Below are 17,102 nucleotides of genomic sequence, written 5' to 3' on the forward strand. Positions count from 1 at the left end.
GGAAGATAGAAGCTTTTAAGGAAGAGCAGCCAAGACAGAAGTATGATATCCTCCAAGGATCCATAGATGCCAAGGCTGCCAAGATAGAGATCAAGGAAGCCAATGAAATCACTTCATGGTACAGAGGAAGAACAGATGGTGAACTTCAAGAGATTGAATTTCGCCCAAGCAAGCTTGAGCACAAGAGCAAGGACACCAGTTCTGACATAAAGCATCTCTCTAAGTGCCAAGGAGACACAAACCTTGTGGTGAGGAAGATCTTTGAGAATCATAAGAAGTATTCTCTTGTTCATGGAGGATCAACCAATTCTGATGAAAGAGATCCTATAATGGACACCCAGAACAGCCCTAAAGACACTGTGGAAGAACAAGAGAGAGAGTAGCTAAGCAACCTTCGGAGATCTCCATCGCGGCCGCAAGGATTTCACCCGCGACCAGATCCATCTCCACCGCGGGTGCGACATCTCCACCTGCGGGTGACCACCATCTCTCCCTGAGCACGCATCACCAGGACCCTGAGGATCCTGATGAACATCACTCTCACACTCCATTCATGATGATCACAGAAAGTGAACCAGATGTCATAGATGTGGAGGATGAATAACCTAAGAGGATTATAATGCCATACATTGATTTGATCATCAGTTTTGATGCAGAAAAGTTCTATTGTGATTCTGCATTTGAAGCACCAGATCATCCACATGAAAGACCAGTTCAATCTCTGCACAAAGTCCAACACAAAGGTCAATTTCATATCTTTTGTGACATTAGAGGTGAAAGATTCCTCAATATTCTTTGTGATTCTGGAGCTTGTATTAACATGATCTCCAAAGCAACTGCTTTGATACTTGGCATTAAGCACATTTCAAGTACCAGGACAAAGATTAGCTTAGCAGATGATTCACGTACAATACCAAGAGGGATAGCCCGAGACATTCCTTTGAGGATTGGAGATTGCATAACACCGGTCGATCTATACATAGTGAAGACCAAAGATGACTTATATCCAGTTATCCTTGGATGGTCTTTCTTAGCAACTGCTGGAGCCATCATGGATTAGCCCAACCGGAGAGTTTCTTTTGCAAACATCAACAAGGACATCTTCTATGAAGCTACACCACTTAAGAGCAAAGGAGAAAATCATAAAGCCCAGGCATTTGAACCAGAAGAAATCTGGAGTGATGAAGAACCTGCAACACTGATATATTCATAAATTGCATCATTAGGTGTACATATTTTAGTCCAAATCATGTCTTATCTCATGCATTTTAGGTCTTTAAGCATTGTTTTAGGACTTAGGAGATTACATTAGGTCCAAGAGAGTTTTGCATGTTTTGGAGTGTTAAACAGGTGCTTTTGGAGCCAATTTGGAGTGGAGGATGTGATTCAGATGAAAAAATGGAGTTGGAATGATCAAAAATGGTAAAAAGGAGCAATTTTGGGTTTCTCGGCAAAATGCTGTACTGAAAGTCGAAGATCCTCGGCCAAAATCCTTCCCGCGGGTAGCTTTCTCGGCCAAAAACACGTACCGCGGTCAAGTCTCTCGGCCAAAAATCCCGGGTGCAGATACATTTCCGAAATCGCGTCACCGGAAGATCTTGCCGGCCGATTCAGCTGTCGGAGTCTTCATAAAAGTTGGAGATAACTGAGTCAAGAGTTCATAACAGTTGGAATCAAAGCATTTGGCCCACGGATCTGAAAGATATGGTAATCGGAAGACAGACCTCTCTCGCATCCATTCCGGAACAATCCGATACTCCTGAATGATCGCCTGTCCGGGGAACCTTCCGTTCCGATTCAGTTGTCGGGGGCTTCATCAAAGTTGGAGACGATTGGATCATGGTTCCATAGCAAGTGGAATAATGGAATTCGGACGCGTGAGCAGAAAGTTGAGCTCCTCGGAAGAAACCCCTGTCTCGCTGCCGTCTTGGACCGACCCGATGAGCTCCGAAGAATGCGAAGGACGGCGCACTTCCAGACAGATTCAGTTTCCGGGGTCTTCATAAGAATCAGAGATGTTTGAGTCCTCTTTCCAGAACGTCCAAGATCATCCAACTCAAATGTATGAGCAAGAATTTAACGTCTCCGGAATGGACACATGTCTAGACGCCTTTCTCTGATCGTGTAAATGCATTGCGAAGATGAGCCCTCCAGGAAGCCTTTCACTTCCCAAGCGCCGATAGTTTCTTCACCAAAGATCGAGCTGAATGAGTTATCTTTCTCATGGAACTGGTTTCAGGTCATTTGGAGTTACGAGCTGAAAGTTACACTGAACAGAAGAGAAGCTGCTCAATTCGGGTTTTAAGAGATGCAACTGTAAGCTAAGTGCTGTGTCCTACCTCGGCGTGAATACCTCGGCATGTATGCCGAGGAGGCATGTTTACTAAGCCTTGGGACTATACCTCGAGGTAGGACTTCGGCCTTTCAACACCGAGGCTCCCTTGATCACCAAAATGATCCCCAAACGACTAAGTGTTGAAGCAGACCTTGGTGTGAGCCCTTCAGCATGCTATGCCGAGCTCCTATGTTACACAAACCTCGGGTACCAGGCACCTCGGCATGTATGCCGAGGTCCTCATCTCTCCAACCCAGATCACAAACAAATCCTCTTCACGTTTCAAAGCTTTAACCGGATCAAATGCCAAGTCTCATGCATGTTCTTCAAGTGTTCATCAAAGTTTCAACCCAGCACATGACCCCCTGGTGTATGGCCCTCGGTGTGAGACTTCTTCAGATGGCGAGGGGTGGCTCCAGCAACCCAGAAAGGGCGGGTCAGTACCCAGTTTGTCCTGGGCTGACCCGGCCCACACCCTTTTATATAAATAGTTTTTAGAGACTAAAACCCTAGTTATGCTTTATCTTATCCTCTAATCTGCCTCTTTTTGTTTTTTCTCTGCTTCTTAGTGTAAAAACGAGTTTGATCAAGAGATATCTAGCAGATTTAATCATCTTAAAGCTATTTCTTATCATCTAATCATCTCATCTCTGCTTCTAATCATGATTAACACCACCTCTTGCAAAGGAAATGGTGTGTTAATCATGATTAGTGAGTAGTTATCTTTTAAGCTTCTAGGTGTGTAGATTAGGGTGCTTAGATGATCGGTTTATGATGTTTAGGTTCTAGATTCTCATCTCCTTTCCTTAGTTAGCTGCTCTTAATGCTAGATCTTTGCACATCACTCTGATCTAGACCTTAGTCATTTCTCCACCCACAAGGTGTTTGATGAAATGTCTGAATGAGCTAAGCTAAGGGTTTATGCCTTTTTCATCATGGGAATGATTTGTTAAATGCATGAATGACATATTAGAACTGTTTCTTAATGCTCACTGATTCATATTTCACAAATGATGATTTGGTTTGAAAGTGGATTAGTGTAGAGATTAATGCCTTCATGAGAGGATTAGTCTAGATTTGAGTTCTAAGTTAATTGGTTTTGAGATCATGTGATTGCTTGTTGCTGCTTTCTGTGTAAGATTCGGTCTCCTTGAAATAGAAACCGTTTGGTCATTATTAGACTTGATACTTTATGCTTGTTGATTGCTTGATCTTGCTTAAGGTGAATTAATCTTGATTAAGTGATTTACAAAGAGTTTATTGTCATGGGAATGAATTAATCTGCTTTTGAAGTCTAGACTAAAGAGTAACTTGCATTGCATTATTGTTCTTAGCATCATGAATAAATCTCTAAAGCACCCTAATCAATGATCACATCTAGAGGTTTAGCTTTCTCTTTGTTTTGAATCTGAGTCTTTGTTTTGTTGTCTTGTTGCTTGTTCTTAAATTACTGCTTGTTTTTTGTTTACATTATATTTTAGATCACCTTGTTACCAACTCATCCGCTTGTTAGACTTGAATTAAGATAGCTCCTCATAGTTCTAGTGTCTCGAATCTCTCCATTTGGATTGATACCTCAAGTGCTACAATGACATGAGTAGTTGAGGAATTGATCAAGGATTGAAAAATTCCTGCTATCAATTTGGCGCCGTTGCCAATTGGAGAGTTCATTCTAGCATTAGAACTTTGGATCTTCTTGAGATCAAGTCATTGTTTTCTTTTGTTTTACTAAGCTTTTATTTTCACCATGTTAATGTATATCACTAAGAGCATGCATCTCTTTGAGATGATGAATTTTCTCTTTTTCATTGTTACTAACTTGTCTTCCTTGATTCTCTTGAGCTTTGAAAGGTACCAAATTCACAAGAAGAGAAATGGAAAGACACGTTCTATTGAGCTGTTGGAGATGGACGTCCACAAGAGCATTATTCCAGTCCCAAAACCGCAACAACAGCCACAACCTCGAGCACTGACCCAAGCTCCAAAGAAAACGCCAACAGTTGGAAGCTGTGACACTCCTTGTAGTCATGGAAAGAGGTATGGCATCCACCCTCCTCCAATTGAAGCTGCGGCCTATGAGTTCAAAGCAAGCTTGGTTAAGTTGATTCAAGAAACTAAGTTCTTGGGGTCTGGTATGGAGAATCCATATGATCATTTGGACTGCTTTGAGAGGTTGTGTGACACATTTAGGACTGGAGGAGTGCCCCACGACAGTATCAAGCTCATCTTGTTTCCATTTTCACTTGGAGAAAAGGCAAGCAAATGGGAGAGAGCATTACCATCCCACTTGGTAAATTCTTGGTATGATTGCAAGATGATCTTCCTCCAAAGGTTTTATCCCATACAAAGGACTATCCAAGCTAGGAAAGACATCTTGGGCTTCAAACAAAGAATCCATGAGACCTTTGATGAAGCATGGGAGAGACTTAAAGGCTACACTAGAGATTGTCCCCATCATGGGTTCCAACAAGAAGCTATTCTTAGTATCTTCTATTGGGGAGTTGATAGAGAGCATAAATGGACATTGGATGCAGCTAGCAATGGGCGTTTTGCGACTCTTACCATAGAACAAGGAGAGTTACTTGTTGAGAATTTGGCCAAGAGCAATGAAAGATACAAAGAGCTTGATACTGAATATTGTCAAGATGGTAAAACTGAGGTGGAGCTTCGTTTTCAGCAAGAGTCTGTTCCACAAGAGCAAGCTGCTTCAAAGACTCAAGAAATGGAGCTGAACAGCATGTTCCAACAACTTCTGAAGGGACAAGATGAGCTCACAACAAGAGTAAAGCGTTCATACAATGATCTCCACAACAAAATAGAGAGTTTAACCTCTCAAGTGAATCACATGGAGAGCAAAGATCATGAAGCTGCTGTAAAGGAGATAGAACGTGTACTCTTTTGTCCACAAGAAGACATTGCTCTTAGAGGTCTTTCTTCACAAGACAATGAGGACATTGAGCAACTCAGTGGAGAGGTGACCCTTGGAACTGAAGTTTTCGCTATAAAAGACATCCATGGAGCTTCTAGAGACAAAGTTCAGATTACTGCTGAAGAAAAGGCCGAACAACAGCTTCAGAAAGAAGAAAAAGCTATTGAACCGCCAGCTTATGTGTCTGTAAGTCTCTGTGATGAGTTTCAAAACTTTGAGATGACGTATGTGGGGACTTGTGGAATGAAAGAGAAGGATCAGCCGTTTGCTGCTTGTGAGAAAAAGAAAGAACACCAAAGAGAGCTTGATCTTGAGTTCATTGATGGTGAGAAGTTCTTTAGTGATGATGAGGATTGCTTGGAATCTCCACCTCCTACACCAGGTGAGAAAGAGATCAGCAGCAACAAAAGCAATGGTTCAGAGTCCCAAGACAAGCGCCCAACAAGCATTAAACCATTCACTCTTGGGTCTTCTTCTTCTCAAGTCTTAGCTCTCACTCCATGGAAGTTTGATGGTGGAGCTGTGGAATACAAAGTTAAAGGCAATGTGAGATCAAGACCATTTGCCAAAGTCAGAGCTATCCTCACACAAGAACTCATAGACAAGGGATCTGGTGGTGTCCAAGAGCTGATGAACAAGGACCTCATGCTTGAATTCATGGACATGACAAGGAGCATCAAAGCTCCTCCTCTCCCTCATTAAGAAAGGTTTTACAAAGTCAAACTTAGTGACTTTAAACAAAGTGCTCTTGGGAGACACCCCAAGCTTATCCTTGTATATAGTCTTTTTAATCTTTTCTTTAGTATTTTCAGAACGTTTTGATGGGTTTGCTAAGTGATCTCAGATTCTAGAAAGCGTTCTTGCTCAATGGTTTGAAGGAACAAGTGCAGAGAGGAGCTTAAAGGTGGCGGCCTTATGATTCAAAGGAGCAGTGAACCCGACACCTCGGCCAAGCACCTCGAGATGATCATTACCGAGGTCTCATGTTTGATCTTCACGGAATAAAGTGCTGTGAGAAGCCTTGGAGAGCCAAAGCCGAGGTGTTCTTGAGCTAATACCGAGGTGCCCTTGCCACTTACACAGAAACTTGTCCACCTCGGTATAGAAGCCTCGGCATGGCTAGGCAGAGGGGTCCCTGAACGAGCATGAACAAAAGGGACGCTTGAGAGACTTGAGTCCAAGCAGAGGGTTCAAAGCACCAGCATCCTCCTCCATGTCCAATACCTCCATTCCATCATGAACAAGTCTGGTAACTCTCCAAACTCATTGTACATATGCATCTAGTTCTTAATTTTTCATTTTGCATTTTTCTTGCTTTTTCCTTTCACTTCTCTCTTATGCTTTTATAACACAGAGGACTGTGTTATTTAAGTGTGGGGGAGGAGTTTAGTGTTTACTAATCATGTTTTCTTTGATCTTATTTTCCACTTTGAGTCTTGAGTCTCATGTAGTTGCATCTAATCAGAAAATTTTCACAAAAAATGTTCATTCTAGTTGCATTCACATTTTTAGGATCGAGTCTAGTTGCATCATATAGGTTGCATCTTGCTGGGAGTAATGATAGGTTTTCTAGAGAGTACATCACTTTGAAAACTTGAACTGAATATGCTTGTGAATCTTTTTCTGTGCTTGCAAAGTCTGAAACGATTTGAATCTAAGAAGCAAGTTTGAATTGAACTCAACTCTAGCTAAGTGATAACCCTGAACTTGAAATGTAAATATCTTTTGATGCATTGCTTGAATAGGCTTGTGGATACCGACATACATACTTGAGCTAGAATCGTTGCTTTTACCACCCTCCTTCCTTAGCTCAAGCAGCTGAATCCGCATCATGGATCAGTTCCCTCACCTTGAACCCATCTTTCTTTCGAGCCAATGTTCTTGTGTGAATTGTAAGGCCACCTTGGACTGAACTTGGCAGAAAGTGTTAGGTTTAGAGCGACAAGGGCTTGGCTCATTGAGTGATATGTTCCAACATCAAGGAACCAAGAGTATTGGTGAGAAATAAGTGTGGGGGAAAAGACTTGTTGGTGAGTGGAAAAAGGTGAGCTGAGTGGAAAAGTGAGAGTGGAAATAGCTAGGGGAATGAATGAAAATGAATTAAGTCTTGGATGTGAAAAGATAAGCTCTGAAATGAAAAGAAGCCAAAGGCTCAAGTGTCTAAAAGAGGCTATATGCTATGAAAGAAAAGAGCTGTGTGAATAAGTGAAAACCAAGGCTTGAAAATGAAAGAAAAAGGCGAGTCCCCTAGTGAAAAGAAAACGATTGTGAAGAGTGAGGATTCTGAGAGGGTGAGCAAGTGAGAAACGCTTTGAGTGGAGTGTGGGGTGTGATGAGTCTTGCCCTTGTATGCATCGGTTGCTTTTTACCTTTAGCATTCTGCCGAAGTTTGGTCGTTCATAGAGAGATCCTTGTTGCATTGCACCCGCTTGAATATTGATGAGATCATTTTTATCTCATGACCTTACCCTAGCCAAGCCAGCCTATTTGAACATTGCATCATTTGATTCACCTGATAAAAGCTTATTGAATGTGAAAGAGTTGAGAGAGAGGAGAACTTGTGGAGATTCCTTGTTGAGTTGATATATATCTGAGTATGGCTTTGCATTGCATAATTGAGCATGAACTTGAATTCTCATTGTGATCACTTCTCTCTAAAAAGAAATATGAACTCCCAATGCATTCAACCTCTCTCTCTCATTTGTTCTTTTTGCTTGAGGACAAGCAAAGGATAAGTGTGGGGGAGTTGATATATTCATAAATTGCATCATTAGGTGTACATATTTTAGTCCAAATCATGTCTTATCTCATGCATTTTAGGTCTTTAAGCATTGTTTTAGGACTTAGGAGATTACATTAGGTCCAAGAGAGTTTTGCATGTTTTGGAGTGTTAAACAGGTGCTTTTGGAGCCAATTTGGAGTGGAGGATGTGATTCAGATGAAGAAATGGAGTTGGAATGATCAAAAATGGTAAAAAGGAGCAATTTTGGGTTTCTCGGCAAAATGCTGTACTGAAAGTCGAAGATCCTCGGCCAAAATCCTTCCCGCGGGTAGCTTTCTCGGCCAAAAACACGTACCGCGGTCAAGTCTCTCGGCCAAAAATCCCGGGTGCAGATACATTTCCGAAATCGCGTCACCGGAAGATCTTGCCGGCCGATTCAGCTGTCGGAGTCTTCATAAAAGTTGGAGATAACTGAGTCAAGAGTTCAGAACAGTTGGAATCAAAGCATTTGGCCCACGGATCTGAAAGATATGGTAATCGGAAGACAGACCTCTCTCGCATCCATTCCGGAACAATCCGATACTCCTGAATGATCGCCTGTCCGGGGAACCTTCCGGTCCGATTCAGTTGTCGGGGGCTTCATCAAAGTTGGAGACGATTGGATCATGGTTCCATAGCAAGTAGAATAATGGAATTCGGACGCGTGAGCAGAAAGTTGAGCTCCTCGGAAGAAACCCCTGTCTCGCTGCCGTCTTGGACCGACCCGATGAGCTCCGAAGAATGCGAAGGACGGCGCACTTCCAGACAGATTCAGTTTCCGGGGTCTTCATAAGAATCAGAGATGTTTGAGTCCTCTTTCCAGAACGTCCAAGATCATCCAACTCAAATGTATGAGCAAGAATTTAACGTCTCCGGAATGGACACATGTCTAGACGCCTTTCTCTGATCGTGTAAATGCATTGCGAAGATGAGCCCTCCAGGAAGCCTTTCACTTCCCAAGCGCCGATAGTTTCTTCACCAAAGATCGAGCTGAATGAGTTATCTTTCTCATGGAACTGGTTTCAGGTCATTTGGAGTTACGAGCTGAAAGTTACACTGAACAGAAGAGAAGCTGCTCAATTCGGGTTTTAGAGATGCAACTGTAAGCTAAGTGCTGTGTCCTACCTCGGCGTGAATACCTCGGCATGTATGCCGAGGAGGCATGTTTACGAAGCCTTGGGACTATACCTCGAGGTAGGACTTCGGTCTTTCAACACCGAGGCTCCCTTGATCACCAAAATGATCCCCAAACGACTAAGTGTTGAAGCAGACCTTGGTGTGAACCCTTCAGCATGCTATGCCGAGCTCCTATGTTACACAAACCTCGGGTACCAGGCACCTCGGCATGTATGTCGAGGTCCTCATCTCTCCAACCCAGATCACAAACAAATCCTCTTCACGTTTCATAGCTTTAACCGGATCAAATGCCAAGTCTCATGCATGTTCTTCAAGTGTTCATCAAAGTTTCAACCCAGCACATGACCCCCTGGTGTATGGCCCTCGGTGTGAGACTTCTTCAGATGGCGAGGGGTGGCTCCAGCAACCCAGAAAGGGCGGGTCAGTACCCAGTTTGTCCTGGGCTGACCCGGCCCACACCCTTTTATATAAATAGTTTTTAGAGACTAAAACCCTAGTTATGCTTTATCTTATCCTCTAATCTGCCTCTTTTTGTTTTCTCTCTGCTTCTTAGTGTAAAAACGAGTTTGATCAAGAGATATCTAGCAGATTTAATCATCTTAAAGCTATTTCTTATCATCTAATCATCTCATCTCTGCTTCTAATCATGATTAACACCACCTCTTGCAAAGGAAATGGTGTGTTAATCATGATTAGTGAGTAGTTATCTCTTAAGCTTCTAGGTGTGTAGATTAGGGTGCTTAGATGATCGGTTTATGATGTTTAGGTTCTAGATTCTCATCTCCTTTCCTTAGTTAGCTGCTCTTAATGCTAGATCTTTGCACATCACTCTGATCTAGACCTTAGTCATTTCTCCACCTACAAGGTGTTTGATGAAATGTCTGAATGAGCTAAGCTAAGGGTTTATGCCTTTTTCATCATGGGAATGATTTGTTAAATGCATGAATGACATATTAGAACTGTTTCTTAATGCTCACTGATTCATATTTCACAAATGATGATTTGGTTTGAAAGTGGATTAGTGTAGAGATTAATGCCTTCATGAGAGGATTAGTCTAAATTTGAGTTCTAAGTTAATTGGTTTTGAGATCATGTGATTGCTTGTTGCTGCTTTCTGTGTAAGATTCGGTCTCCTTGAAATAGAAACCGTTTGGTCATTATTAGACTTGATACTTTATGCTTGTTGATTGCTTGATCTTGCTTAAGGTGAATTAATCTTGATTAAGTGATTTACAAAGAGTTTATTGTCATGGGAATGAATTAATCTGCTTTTGAAGTCTAGACTAAAGAGTAACTTGCATTGCATTATTGTTCTTAGCATCATGAATAAATCTCTAAAGCACCCTAATCAATGATCACATCTAGAGGTTTAGCTTTCTCTTTGTTTTGAATCTGAGTCTTTGTTTTGTTGTCTTGTTGCTTGTTCTTAAATTACTGCTTGTTTTTTTGTTTACTTTATATTTTAGATCACCTTGTTACCAACTCATCCGCTTGTTAGACTTGAATTAAGATAGCTCCTCATAGTTCTAGTGTCTAGAATCTCTCCATTTGGATTGATACCTCAAGTGCTACAATGACATGAGTAGTTGAGGAATTGATCAAGGATTGAAAAATTCCTACTATCAAACACAGAACAAGAGGATTTCGAAAAAGACTTGTCTTACGACAAGATCTTATTTGAACTAAGTCTTTTTCTTTGCAAAGTCTAACTAATGACTATAAACCAAAGCGCTTGATGGGAGACAACCCATTTAGGTACTTATTTATTTTTGTTTAGCTTTCTTTCTCTATTTAAGTTTTTGTTTTTCTTATTTTAGACAGACCTTAGTATGCATCTAGAAAAAAAAGAAGAAGAAGAAAAGGAGCTGACCGCGGCCGAAAAGCCTTCAGCCGCGGCCAGAAGAGGTTTTGCCGCGGCCACGAAGACTTGGCCCGCGGCCAGCAGACGTCCTACCGCGGCCGCGATATCCTGACCCGCGACCAGCACCAGTTCCGCCACCCTTGGCCATTTCCACCTCTACCTTGATTCAAATCAATCCCCATTTGATCAAGCACCACTCCACATCATCCACCATCCACCTTTCAACATCCTACCACCTCCACAACCACCTCACAATCCATCACCAAAACCAGGTAAGTTTTATTTTCCTATAATCTTTTTAAACTCTTACATACTCTATTTCTCATCCTTGCCTGATTTATTTCACACTGGGGACAATGTGATTTAAGTCTGGGGGAGAATTTCATCCCTTTCTAACCACCTTTTCTTGCATGAGCCTTTGCATTCTGCATTTTTCTTTAAAAATTTTCAATTTTTTTGGTTTTTGTTAAAACTTTTCAAAAGTCTTTTGAGTTTCAAAAAGTGTTTTCAAATGTCAAATACATTTTGAGCAAATACATTTTGAGGGAATAATGACAAAATCGATGATGATAACCAACCTGTTTGGTTCTACACCAATCATTCATAGAAAGCTCTTTCAAGGTTTAGTAATAGACTACACGGTAGTTAGAGTACTTACACTGTGAAATCCCACTAGAAGACTTCTATTCATGAAGATGTTTTCTGATAGGATATACTAACTCATTTTACTTGGACTTAATCTTGACAAGCTCATTCTACTTGGACTTAATCTTGACATCTAATTTTCTCATCAATTGTTTTAAAAAGGAGGACATCTTTATCTTATTGTTACCACCTTTGTTGTCCTAGATGTTCAGTTCATCTTTAGCTGGTACCTGATAACACCGTATTTGTACCCATTTTCACCATTAATTTCAAATGCTTTTTCAAAGGTTTTAATCAGTTTTAGGAACTTTTATTATGATTTCCATGTATTTGTAGTTTCAAGGCTCTTTTAGGAAACTTAGGGAATATGATGGCCAAATAGAAGAAATCCATCTTTTCAGCTCAGAGTCAGACCGTCAGAAGTTCAGCCTCAAATGTAGACTTTCTCACCGTCTGATCCAGCTCAAATATGGAGACAATCAAGAGGAGACAACCAGCTTTCCATATCACTTTACATCACTCAGATCCAACGGTGCAATCAAAAGATACATGGTGAACAAGTTGACCCAATTCACCAGTCCCGGAAGACTTTCGCCAGCGGGAAAACCATGTGTTACCTGCCCTGGAAGACTCTCACCCCCGCTGGACCTTAGAACGAGCCACAAGGCCCAATATTAAAGCCCACTTCGCCATTCCTCTTCAAAGAAGCCCTAAATGAGACCTGGAAGATCCTAGGACTTATAAATACATTTCGTAGCAGCCCTAAACGGGTGTGTGCTCCTATAATGAGATTTTGAGCCACCAAACTTTGTTTTTATAGGGTTAGGCGATGAAGATGGGGATTCTTCCACAGATCCATTGTTCTTTCTCCTTTTTTTTTTTATCTTATTAACTTTTCTATTTCATTCTTTTGCATTCTTCTATGTCTTTTATCATTCCTTACATCATGTAGATTAGTCCCAGAGAGTCAAGTTGTTTGAAGATTTTGAGAGCCATACATATCAACTAAGATTTCTAAGTCTCTAGACCATATTCTGGATCTCATGTCTTCTAAGTTGTTCATATTGCATGAGAGTAGATTCATGACCTATTCTCTGAGCCTAGGATCGATCAGAGCCACGAGAGTGTTGTATCAGATCATCCATACCTAGCTTCAGAAGAACATAGTCGCTATAGGAATCGAGAGCTACCTATAGAGAAGATGTGAGCATACGAATTCAATGTCTAATGCGTGATCTTATTGCTGACATGAGAGTGAGAGTTAATTGTTAGATCTAAGTGATTAGTGTATTAAGATGGCGAGAGTTAGTTAATCATACATATGTCTATTCTAGTTCCATGCAGATCCCATAAACAGATGAAGATAAATCGCCCGGAAGCTAATTGGAAAAACCATCATACATCGATAAGCGTAAACCGGACAAGTCTAAGTCGCCACCTATGAGTTTAAGAGTCTATAGTTTGAGTCGATATGCTTGAGATATTTTTTAACAATTCATCCTGCATTGCATTTTATTTCTTGTGAATATTAGATTAGGTTTTGTTTAGGAGCTTTAACCAAAAATCCCAAAAACCCGATGAGTTTATGACTTTGCTTACTTTCTCAGTTTATTGTTTCTCGCAGATTAGACATCCTCCCTGTGGATCGACACCCTAAGTCCTACTACGTACATCTATGCACTTGCAGACACTAGGGTTTTATAAATTTAAAAATTTTGGAGGACCAACAGGCTTGTTAAAAACAAACCCTCGGTCCACAAGCCCATCAAGTTTTTGGCGCCGTTGCCGGGGAGGATTTTAGTCTGTGGAGGTCTAAACTGGGAGGTTAAAGTCGTAGAAGACTATATATATGTCAAGTTTCTGCCAAAACAACATAGGAAGTAAACCAAACTAATAAACACCCAAACTTTTTTCTTTTTCTGCTTATTCTTTCTTCTGTTTGCCCTAGTTTCAGAATTCTTTGAAGCATGGATCATCCAAGAAGAAACCCTACTTCTGAGCGAAGGTTTTGCAACCTGTGTGAAGCTCCATGTGCATGTGAATCACCATCCAGGCGTGATTCTGATCATCATCTTCGGAACTCTAATCCGAACCACCACCATGGAGACTCGCGAACTCCACACCACCGAGATGAGCCCTATTCGCCACCTTGGTTAATCGTCGACCATCTCATCCTCTTCCTCCTCATATTCTGCACCAAAATGCTGAGGCTGATCGATTTAGGCTCCAACTAGATCGATTAGACACCACACTGAATGAGTTATTTGATCTACAAGCTATTGCTGAATCTAACCTTTGTTTTAAATTGGATTCAATGTCCTCTGATTTTATCAGGAAGTTCGAATGTCTCTCTGACCGGATGAAGACTCTAGAGGAACAAAAGCTCAAAGATAATGCAGTTCTAGAGAAAAGACTTAAAGACATCGAAGAAGGCGAGGCGAAGAACACAATCACCCTTCGTCAAGCGCTTAAGGAACAAAGAGGCTGCAATGTCCTGATCAAAGATTTGGAGAGAGATTTCAAAGACAGCAAGTGGTACTCTGATGGAGACAAGTTAGAGATGAGTGAAGGGATGGCAAAGATCACAAACAAGACAGAAGAGCTTGATGCTACTTTAGACAAAGTTGTCTATGCTTTAGATGAAGTAGAAGAGAAAGTTGAAAAAATTTCTAAAGATCATAAGGAGTGTGATCTGAACACTGGAATCAATGATTTGGATACCCAAGACGTGCCTGAAAATCACTAGAAGCAAGAAAACAACAATGGAGAAGAAGAGATTGAAGAAGCAAGCATGGAAAGCCGGAGGAAGCTGACCGCGGCTGCAAGCACTTCACCCGTGGCCAGAGTCACTTCCACCGCGGCTCCGAGCTCCTCACCCGCGGTGGAGCATGATTTCTCAGATTAGGAGAACTTCCTACCTCTTTGTGAAACCTGTTCAACTGAAGACCGACATAATGTGACCAGATCTAGGTTGTTTGATCAAGCTGTCTTCTCAACCACTGCATAAGCATCAAAGGAAAATGAGGAATCCAACACTTATGCATCTTGAAACATGGTTTACACTTGTGACAATGAGCTTCAAGATCAATTTATGAAGAGTATGGTTTGTTTGTTGAAGATCCAAATCCTGGGGACAATTCGTCTGATGAAAACTCAGAACCAATAACCAAGAGCATATCTAGAGAGAGACTGATCGAATTTAACAAATTTGTGAAGTCTATTCCTCTCTATCTCGGATTCGATGACATGTGGAAGCAAGGCTGCCTTCAAGTCTTCTTCAGATACAGCAAAGAGACTAAGGAGAACATCTCTACCTATTTCAAAAGAGCCAGGTATCTATCTTTTCGTAGATCATCACCTGATGAAGCTGTTTACAGGATCCTTCTCAAAGATCCCCAAAAAGCCAGTGACTACACAAAAAAGATCAGCAAAGAAGCACTTGAAGAGTTCAATCAAGTAGTTCAGACTCTGCCCAAAGGAATATCATTTGCCAAAGTATGTAGAGACTACATGATCAGCCACTTCTTCTGTGACATCAAAGAATCTATCCAAGAGATGAAAGACTTGTTCACACACGCCCAAGAAACTAGACCAGTTCGAACTCTGAACAAAGTTCAAGACAAATGTCAATTTCTTATCTCTTGTGACATTAGAGGTGAAAGATTCTTCAATATTCTTTGTGATTCTGGAGCTTGCATTAACATGATGTCCAAAACAACTGCTTTGATATTTGGCATTAAGCACATTTCAAGTACCAGGACAAAGATTAGCTTAGCAGATGATTCAAGTGTAATACCAAGAGGGATAGCCCGAGACATTCCTTTAAGGATTGGAGATTGCATAGCACCGGTCGATCTAGACATAGTGAAGACCAAAGATGACTCATATCCAGTTATCCTTGGATGGCCTTTCTTAGCAACTGCTGGAGCCATCATGGATTGGTCCAACCGGAGAGTTTCTTTTGCAAATCGATAAGGACATCTTTTATGAAGAATCAAAAGAGGAGAGCATAAAGCCCATGCATTTGAACCAGAAGAACTCTACAGTGATGAAGAACCTGCTAGACAGAACAGGAGGATTTCGAAAAGGACTTGTCTTAGGACAAGATCCTATTTGAACTAAGTCTTTAAACTTGCAAAGTCTAGCTAAAGACTATAAACCAAAGCGCTTGATGGGAGGCAACCCATTTAGGTACTTATTTTATTTTTGTTTAGCTTTCTTTTTCTATTAAAGTTTTGTTTTTCTTATTTTAGACAGGCCCTAGTATGCCTCACAAAATAAAAAAAAAATAAATGGGAGCTGACCGCGACCAAAGGAGGTTCAGCCGCGGCCAACAAGCATTTTACCGCGGCCACAAGGCCTTTAACCGCGGCCAGCACGCGTCCTACCGCGGCCGGGACATCACTACAAGAAAACAATCGTTTTCCAACGGTCCATTACGGCGGTTTTCAAATCGTCGCAAACTTACAACGAGTTTACGACGATCTTACGTCTAATTTAAAAACCGTCGTAAAACCGTCGTATAAAAAAATCGTCGTAAACTCGACGTACAATTTACGACGAATTACGATGATTATACATCGATAACGAGAGATTTGCTAGTAAATGTAAAATCATCGTAAATTCGTCGCAAAATTACGACGAATATACGACGACTACATTTCGATGTACATATTACGACGATTTTACGTCGAAAAAGAAGTTAGGTGAAAAACATTTAAAACATGTTTACCTAACAATTGTAGATGGAAAATTTTATCGCAAAATCGTCGTAAACTCGTCGTAATATTATTGTTGAATGTAGAACCGTCGTAAAAAGTCGTCGTAAAAGCGTTGTAAAGCCCGAAATTTTCCTATAAATAGATCTTCATTCCTTCATTCAATCACAACACATCATCATTCAAACATAAGAGCATCTTCATCTTGGAGACCCATTGTAGGTCTCTTAAATTTTAGTATAGTGTTGTAAATCCTTATATATTGGGTTGTCCATTGCCGGAAACCCGAATTAAGAGTTATATTACTTTGAAAAAAAGAAGTAATAATATTATAAGGTTAATTTACTCTATTCACGTGGCTAGACGTGACACAAGAGACCACCTTCTTTATTGTCTAATCAATAAAAAGAGATAGTATTGTGAGTTTATTTTCAAGATGTCGATATACGAGCTAAGAAGTTGGATGTATATGCGTAAAGATTCAGATGGGGTGTTGACAGAAGAGTTCAAGAACGGATTAGAAATATTTATGTATCAGACTACAAATATGGAGAGAACGAAAGATAGTGGGAAGATGTTTTGTCCTTGTTTGAAATGCAAGAATACGAGGTATACATTAACCAAAACCATGTGGACGCATTTATTAAATAGAGGGTTTATGCCGCAATATTTTGTTTGGTATCTACATGGAGAAGGATATGGCAGTAATACTGGGA

General features: G+C 40.9%; 1 non-coding gene across 1 annotated transcript; it reads right to left on the bottom strand.

Annotated features, from left to right (window-relative positions):
• Window positions 1-4,692: 4,692 nt before the first annotated feature.
• LOC112084813 lies at window positions 4,693-4,798 on the bottom strand. Its single transcript, XR_002898473.1, has one exon. It is a non-coding gene; the product is annotated as a small nucleolar RNA R71 (small nucleolar RNA).
• Window positions 4,799-17,102: the final 12,304 nt, after the last annotated feature.

Source organism: Eutrema salsugineum, unplaced genomic scaffold (genome assembly GCF_000478725.1).
Source record: "Eutrema salsugineum unplaced genomic scaffold, Eutsalg1_0 scaffold_4, whole genome shotgun sequence".
Taxonomy (NCBI): domain Eukaryota; kingdom Viridiplantae; phylum Streptophyta; class Magnoliopsida; order Brassicales; family Brassicaceae; genus Eutrema; species Eutrema salsugineum.